The following is an 8,255-nucleotide window of genomic DNA, read 5'->3' on the forward strand; positions in this document are numbered from 1 at the left end:
AGACTCCAAACTTGATGACTGTATTCTCATAGGCCTGCCCCTCTGGGGCATCCCAGGAGAGTAGCCCTGTTCAGCTTGGGAGGCCTTGTTTACAAAAACATTTTTTAATTACAAGAGTGTGTGTGTGCGTGTGTGTGCATGTGTGTGTGTGTGTGTGTATGTGTGCTAGAGATGCATGCCAGGGCATGCCAGTTCTCTCCTATCATTATGTCCTGGGGATTGAACTCAGGAGTAGTCAGACTGGGCAGCAAGTGCTTTACCTGATGAGCTATCTCACCAGCCCTGGGGTGCTCCTTGCAGATTGGTGGTGTCACACACACACTTCCTGATGATGTGGATTTTCTTCTACCAATGAGTGAGCCAGAGGAGAGACAGTCAGGCCTGAAACTCCACAAAGCTGTGTTTCAGCCTGCTCTGCTCCGGGAACTCGCCAGACCCAGTGTGAACCCAGGCCGCTGCTTCCATGTCTGATCACTGAGCTAAAGTCCCTCTGCATCGGTTACCATTATACCATTGTGACTAAAATACCTGAGATGACTCAAGGGAGGAAAGGCCCCTTGTGTCAGGGAAGAGACAGCATGGTGGCTCTGTCTGTCGAGATGGAGCATGTGGAGTAGCCATTCACATCATGGTGGACCTCTCGTCTCAGTAATGTGCTTCTGCTCCCACAGTTCTGGAGCCTCCCAGAATGTCACCAACTGGGGAACCAAGCATTGAAAACCTGAGCCCGGAGGGGACACTTCAGATGCACACTATCGCAGCAGTGACTAATAACCCACCCACCCTAGTCACTCTGTCCAGTGTTGGAGTGCTCTGTGGGTCTGTCTCACACACTACATGGAGCCAGTCCGTCAGAGTCCCATTGGGTCACCCTTCTTGTCTTTCCTGAACTTGACCGCTGTTCCACTCTCTCCTGTCGCCTGTTGGGTCAAAGGTATTAAGGGGGAAAGGCAAGCCAACCCTGACTGAGGCCTGCAGCTTGCTCACAAGGTATGCCTGTGTGGAGCAGTGTGCATGGCAGGCGTCATTGTTTGAGCTGCCACATGCAAGACTGATGAAGACAGTGGCCAAGGACAGATTAGGAGGGCAGAACTCCAGCATTTCACACAGCCAGCTGAAGAATCTGAACTCTAAAAGCAAAACAAGTTCTCACCACTTTTAAGATAAACGCTGAGAAGGAAAGAACAAGAGGGTGGAGCTTTTGAAGACAGAAGGAGCCTGTACTCTCCTTGAAGACCTGGCTGTCGAATTCTTCAGAAAGACCTGATCTCTCAGTAGTGCCATGGAAAACAGCCAGTGATCATTCATAAAACATGGTAGAGCAGAAAAAAAGGAATGAGGGTTGGCAAGATGGCTAAGTTGGTAGAGGTGCATGCTGCCGAGCCTGATGACCAGAGGTCAATGCCTGAACCCACATGGTAGCAGTTATCATCTGACCACCATATATGTGTACTCTGACACACACACACACACACACACACACACACACACACACACACACGTAATTAAGACACAAAACTACAGAAATTAAAGTGCAGAGACAGCAAGGAACTCATCTTTGGTCACAGTAAACAAGTGAGGAAGATTGCAGTTCAGATAAGAATAGCCGGACTCAACTTCCCAAATAAAAGAAAGCTATTGTTCGTAAGGTCACTCACAAAGGCAAGCCCCACAGGCTGTGAATTTGACACACACAGCCCTCTCCATGGGCTGCCTGAGAAAGTGTTTCTCCATCCTCTGGAGGCCTTCGTCACAAACAGTGACAACAGCCAGATGGTGAGGAGGGTGCCAAGGGCTGGACTCAATCAAGTAACTCCACTCTCACCCCATGAAATGGGCATGGCTCAGCCCACTTTACAGCTGAGAAAACTGAGACACAGCAAGGTGAGGCTGCTCACCCACTGGGACACAACAAGGATGAGGGGGCCTTGGCTCCCCTCGGGTGCTCCAAATATCCTTTCCCCTTCCCAGCGGCTTTGGATACAGGCTTAGAGAGTAAAGTGCCCACGTTATTTGGCCTGGCCCAGAAATGTCAGTGCGTCATCATCACACAAAGTCCCAGCTGTTCGCTCCTTCGGGTCCAAAAGTGCTCTAGACAAGTGCCCCCCTCACGCAGGCTGGGTGGAGGGTTCAGAGCACAATTGAAATTCCTAAGGGCTGCTTCAGACTCCTTCTATTCCTCCCCTGAAGACATACAGAACATTCCTAGTCTGATACGGGAGGGGGGCTGGGCTCCCAGGCTCTGCTTGCACCTTCTTTGGTATCCTGTGACCTCAGACGTGCCTGTGGATGGAATTCTCTGTGTCCCCAAGATATGGCCAGCTCTCTCCTCCCCACCCAGCAGTACTACTTGGCATTCTTGGCACTCCTCCGAGGGCAAGCTTAGAGGTGTGGGCACCCATGGAGACAGAGCTGGGATGGGCATGTAAGGGGCTGCTGGCCCCATCCTTTTATCCCCACACAGCTGGTGGCATGTGTGTTCTGACTAGTGTCACATCTGCCACACTGGGCTCAAGTTTGGTGATTTCTGACAAAGGAGACCCAGTAGCTGAGAACAGGAGTGGCAGAACATTGCTTTCTTGGGTGGTGATTGTCTCTTTTCCACACTTGGGGTTGTCCCAACAACGAACAGCGAGGGCAGACCCGGCATAGCCAGGTAGGTTAGACACCTTGTTCACATAATGTACCCTGCTGTCCCTCAGGGTCAGGTGCACTCAGTTCATCTCTAAATGTTTGTTTGTCTTTATTTACTAATGGGGGAGCACTGTGCCGTGGCTTAGTGTGGAAGTCAGAGGACAACTCTAGAGTTGGTTCTCTCCCCACCTTTACATGGGCTCTGAGAATTGAATTCATATCCTCAGGCTTGTGTAGCAAACATTCAGCTTGCTGGGTCAAGTGTCATTTGTTTTTTGTTTGTTTGTTTTTTCTTGAGACAGGTTTTCTCTGTGTAGCTTTGGCTGTGCTGGATTCATTGCTGTCCTCAAACTCAGAGATCCACCTGCCTGAATGCTGGGATTACAGGTGTGCACCACCATGCCCAGCTTTTTTTTTCCACCTTCATTTGGCTCTTACAGTTCTGCAGGGAGGTAGAGGGCAGCAGCTGCCCAACAAGCACAGGTGTGGGGTCTAATTCAGGTGTTGAGTGTGGTTTGGTGCTAGCTAGAGGTGAGGCTCACATGACCTTGTAGACATGGCACATTTTGGGCCAGTGAAATGCTCAGCAGGTAAAAGCACTTGCTTAGCAAACTTGGTGAGCCTACCAGATTTATTGTACACAAGTGAAGTACACCCTAACCCTCTCGCTCTGGCCCCTGTACCACACCCTGACATGTCCTTGAGTTGAGCATTCACCAGTGCCATGCCAATCAAACCCAATCTCACTGGCCCCGGGCATGGATTCCTCCAGTGCCTCTTACTGCCTAGGAGGAGGGAAGCTGCAGTGGTGGGGGTGGGGATCCTGGCCAAACCATGTGCTCAGATGGGCAGATGGGTCTGCTGCTCTTTTGCTCACATTTCCCTGTGCTTGCTTTCTCTATCAGCATCTTGGCAGACAACGCCTGAGTGGGAGGAGGTGGGTGGAGGGTGTGTATGGTTCCGATCCTACCTTCTAGGGGCAAGAAGGCACTGGCATCTTGGCATGGCATCGGTGATGGGTTCCCACTGACCACAAGGAGAGAAGGGAAGCCAAGGTGGACAGCAGGTAGGAGTCAAAGGCATGATGGAGCTTCCTGGCGGCTGAAGCTGGCCAGACTCAAGCCTGTCTCTGAATTCCCCTCCCAACTGTCTGGGCCCCAGAGCTGAAGGAGGGAGATGGGAGAGAGGCCCAAACCTGGCAAGAGCCCGAGGTTCAAAGCTTGTCTCTGCTCAGTGTAAGACCTTTCATGCAGCCCCTTGTGAAGAACACATGGCCTTTAATTCTGACCTGATTCTCCAGCTCCACTTTCTCTGACCTTTACTTGGCCACAACGCCCCGCCCTCTGCTCAAGCTCTTCTCTCCACTAGCAGCACTAGTCCTGCCCACAGCCGCCTGCTGAGCTCCCAGCAAACCCAGCACAGTATCACCTGGCGTCACTCTGGAGTCCCCTCCCTGTCCTTTCCTTCTCAGTGTATACACTATCAATGCTTAAAAAGTATGTATGTATTATATAAATTATCTATCATTTATTGACCTGTTTATAAATATGTATATTTGGGGGGTGTGTGTGTGAGGCCTGTTTCAGCTACATAGTGAGTCTGAGGCCACCTGGTCTACATGAGACAGAGTCTCAAAACACCAAACCAACCAACTACATACAAATTTCTTGAACCTTCCCCATCTGTAGAGTAAAAAACTCCAGGACAGAGCCTGGATGTGGTTAACCTGCCGCTGAGTGCCTTGTGACTGACATCTTTTTTCTTTCTTTGCAGCCTCACCTCCTGTACCAGCCTCTGGTGTGGTGCGGCATCTGGAGGGGGGAAAATGGGATGGCTCTCACCCTGTAGCCCAAACTGGCCTTGATCACTAGGCTGTCCTGGACTCACTCTGTAGTTCAGGCAAAATTTGAACTCACTATGTAGACCAGGATGGCCTTGGACTTGTAGCAATCCTCCTGCCTCAATTCCATATGCTGGGATTCCAGCCATGCACTCCAGCACATTCTTGTTAGATGAATGGGTGTCCCAGGGTGAATGGCATTATGTACTAGGTAAGTTTACAATAGTTCCAGGGGGATTTATTACTTTGATCGCATAAGACAAGCATCCCACAAGAATGTAGGATGGAGAGAGGGAGTCTCTTAGAATTGGAGCTGGGAGAAGGACCAGGGCATTAATAAAACCCAAGCTAAGGCTCAAGGCAGAGGGGAAGCTGGCAACTCTCCCTAGGTAGTGGGCTCTGTATTGAAGCCAAATGGGCCTCCTCCTATGGAAAGGCAGATGCCCCTCAGTTCTGTGGAAGTTGGGAAACTATTCACACCCAGGGGAACTAAGTTCACAGAAAGTACAGCAAACCCCCACTCTTCTCCATAGTGGTCATGACGATGGACATTTCCAGCATCCCACTATGCTAGGCACCACCCACCGGAAGCCCTGTATGAGTAACTGCAGCAAATAGTTAAGTCCTAAGCACTTCCCCTCCTGCGCAGCCTTCCACCTGTACCCCTCCCCTCCCCAGTTGCCTCAGGTATGTGCTGCAGGCTGCTGCTGCTCCTTCCAGCCTAGCATGGGTTTCAAACAGCTCACCTCTCCACAGAGGCACTTTCTGCAGCCTAGACTTCTGCAAACATCGCGCACAGGTCCGTCCCGGAGGACAGGAGGGGCGTGGCAGAGGCTCCTCTGCTACAGAGGGCATGAGCAAGGGGAGGGGTCAATCGAAAGAACCAACGCCTCCGACCCAGCTCTCCCCTCCCTTGACACCCTAACCCCTAGACTTGGCACCCACAAGAGTGCTGCTTGCCTCTTTGGATCTTGAACTTGGCTGCAAGCCTGCCTGCCTGCTGCCTGAAGTTTACTATGCAGGGGCCAGGAATGGACAGAGAAGGAGGGAAGGACCAAGCCCCGCCCCCCGCCTGACTGAGAGGATAGCGTCTTTGCCAGCCGGCCTACACTCAGGCAGCCAACCAGCGCTCCTCCACCTAGGGTGTGCGGGGTGGGTTTGCAAAACAGGGCTGGGGTGGGAGGAGGGGGTCACGGCTGCGTAGTTCTTGCCCCCATCACCACAGGGTCAGGCTCCACCCCCAGGCCACAGAAGGGCTGGGTGGGCTATGCTGGACATTGAAGGTTTGTTTTCCTGACGCCCACGGGCCTGGGTTGCTGAGCACCCTGGGGCTACTCCCTTATACAAAATCCTACGCCAGGCGCCACCCTTCACATCCTTGTGGCCACTATGAGCAAGCCCCAAAGGGCAAGGCTCCCTGGGTAGTGACCGTTAAAGGAGGGTGGGGAGGGACCAGCATGAGCTAGAACCCCTGAACTTTGCCAGGCCTGGTAAACAGTGCCTTCGAGGCAAGAAAGGCTGAGGCTTTGCCAGCCCCACCCCCTGAAAACAGGGTGCTAGCCAAGTGGGTGACTTGAGGTGGCAAGGGGGTGAGGGTATGGGCAGGCCCAAACACATCCTCACTGTTCCCTTCAGCAGGTCCCAGAGCACAGAAATTCTCAGTCCATTCTGCTCTGGGGAGGTTCTGGAGAACCTACTCCAAGAGCAATAGAAAGCAGGCGTCAGGCAGCACTTGGCAGGTGTGGCTCCGCTGCTGTCATGCTTGTTGCTCAGCCTGGGTTGCCAGCACACGACACTGTGGCTAATACTGTTTGAGCATTGCAGCTCATCATTTCCCCAACACGTAGAGTTCTGTGAGCTGGGACCGCCCTCAGCCACATTGCACAGGGTGGTGTGCCAGGGAATGGGGGCTTAAACAAATGGCCAGAATGTCACATAGACAGACTTGAGGGACACAGCTGAGCTTGGAAATTATGATTTGTGTTTTGGTTTGAGTTTTGGAGAGTCTCATTATTCCCGAGCTGGCCTCAAACTCTGTATCAGAATGAGAATGTCTAATCTTTTTTAAAGGTTTATTTTATGTGTAGGAGGCTTGACCTGCATGTATGTACATGTATCATGTGTGTGCCTGGTGCCTGAGGAGGTCAGAAAAGGGTGTCAGATACCCCGGAACTGGTGTCTCGAGCGGTCGTGGACTGAAGCCGGGTCTTCGGTGTGGGGCTGTGTGATTAGTGCACTGATGGGTCTCGCAGAGCACCCAGGTCCAGTTCCCAGAACCCACACTGTGTCTCACAACCACATGGAACTCCGGTTCCCCTTCTGGCCCCTGTGGGCACTGCACATATGTGTATATGGACACGAGTACAGTCAGACCTTCATACATAAAACAAAACAAAACACCAAAACCCTAAAGCTCTTAACCACTAAACCATCTCTCCAGATCCAGCGAACTTCTTCTGTTTTCTTTCACATTTCTTTCTTTCTTTACTTATTGTGAGTGTGTGTGTGTGTGTGTGTGTGTGTGTGTCTGTCTGTCTGTCTGTCTGTCTCTTTGTTCATGGAGGTCTGAGGACAACTTCCAGGAGATCATTGTCTTCTTCCACTATGTGTGTTCCAGGGCTCTAATTCAGATTGTCAGGCTGCCAACCAGTGTAATGGATTACAGGTGTGCACCACCATGCTGGATTACAGGTGTGAATAAGCAAGCTAGATTACAAGTGTGTCCCCACCATGCTGGGTTACAGGTGTGCACCACCATACTTGATTATAGGTGTGAACAACCATGCTGGGTTATAGGTGTGAACAGCCATGCTGGGTTACAGGTGTGCACCACCATGTTGCATTACAGGTGTGTACCACCATGTTGCATTACAGGTGTGAACAGCCATGCTGGGTTACAGGTGTGAACAGCCATGCTGGGTTACAGGTGTGCACCACCATGCTGGGTTACAGGTGTGAACAGCCATGCTGGGTTACAGGTGTGTACCACCATGCTGGGTTACAGGTGTGCACCACCATGCTGGATTACAGGTGTGAACAGCCATGCTGGGTTACAGGTGTGCACCACCATGTTGCATTACAGGTGTATACCACCATGCTGGGTTGTTGTATTCTGGGGATTAGATACAGAGCCTCATTGTATATGTGAAGCAAGCACTGTAACAACTGAATTATATTCTCAGCCCTTGTTTTTTTATTACTTTGAGACGGGCCTCAACTGCATAGACCAGCCTGACTGAATTCATGGTGATCCTCTTGCCTCCGCCTCGTGAGCTCTGGGATGAGATGTACGGGCACCACACCGGGCTTAGTCCCATTTTATATGGTGCTTTTATTTACTGTATGTGGGGGGTGCTCACCTGGTACTTTGGCAGTGCACCCCCTGTCTGCTCCCCAAAGCCAGCTTTCTGAGGAATGCCATCGCCCTGTGTTTCTGAATGGTCTGCATTGTCAGGGTGTTCCCTCTTGGCTCACGCTTGGCCTCGGATCTTTGACAGGAGTTCAGAAGGGGTGTTCTGAAGACCACCTGGCAGGAGCCCCAAAGGCAACACTCCTCTGAGGGCACGGCTTTCTGTTTACAGTGGCCCCCACTGCTGACATGCTTCCTTCTTCCTGCCCTCTTGGATTCTGCCCCCTTTGGCAGAACAAAGCCACTTGGGCCACAGTCCCAGGGCCCCAGAAGCAGGGCAGGACTCCCAGGCCTGCTGGGCTGCCTCTTGAGATAGACACAACACTAGCTGGTCTTCCAAGAGGGCTGCACTAGAGCCCAGAGCAGGGCTCC

Source organism: Psammomys obesus, unplaced genomic scaffold, assembly GCF_907164565.1.
Source record: "Psammomys obesus unplaced genomic scaffold, mPsaObe1.curated_primary_1811, whole genome shotgun sequence".
Lineage (NCBI taxonomy): Eukaryota > Metazoa > Chordata > Mammalia > Rodentia > Muridae > Psammomys > Psammomys obesus.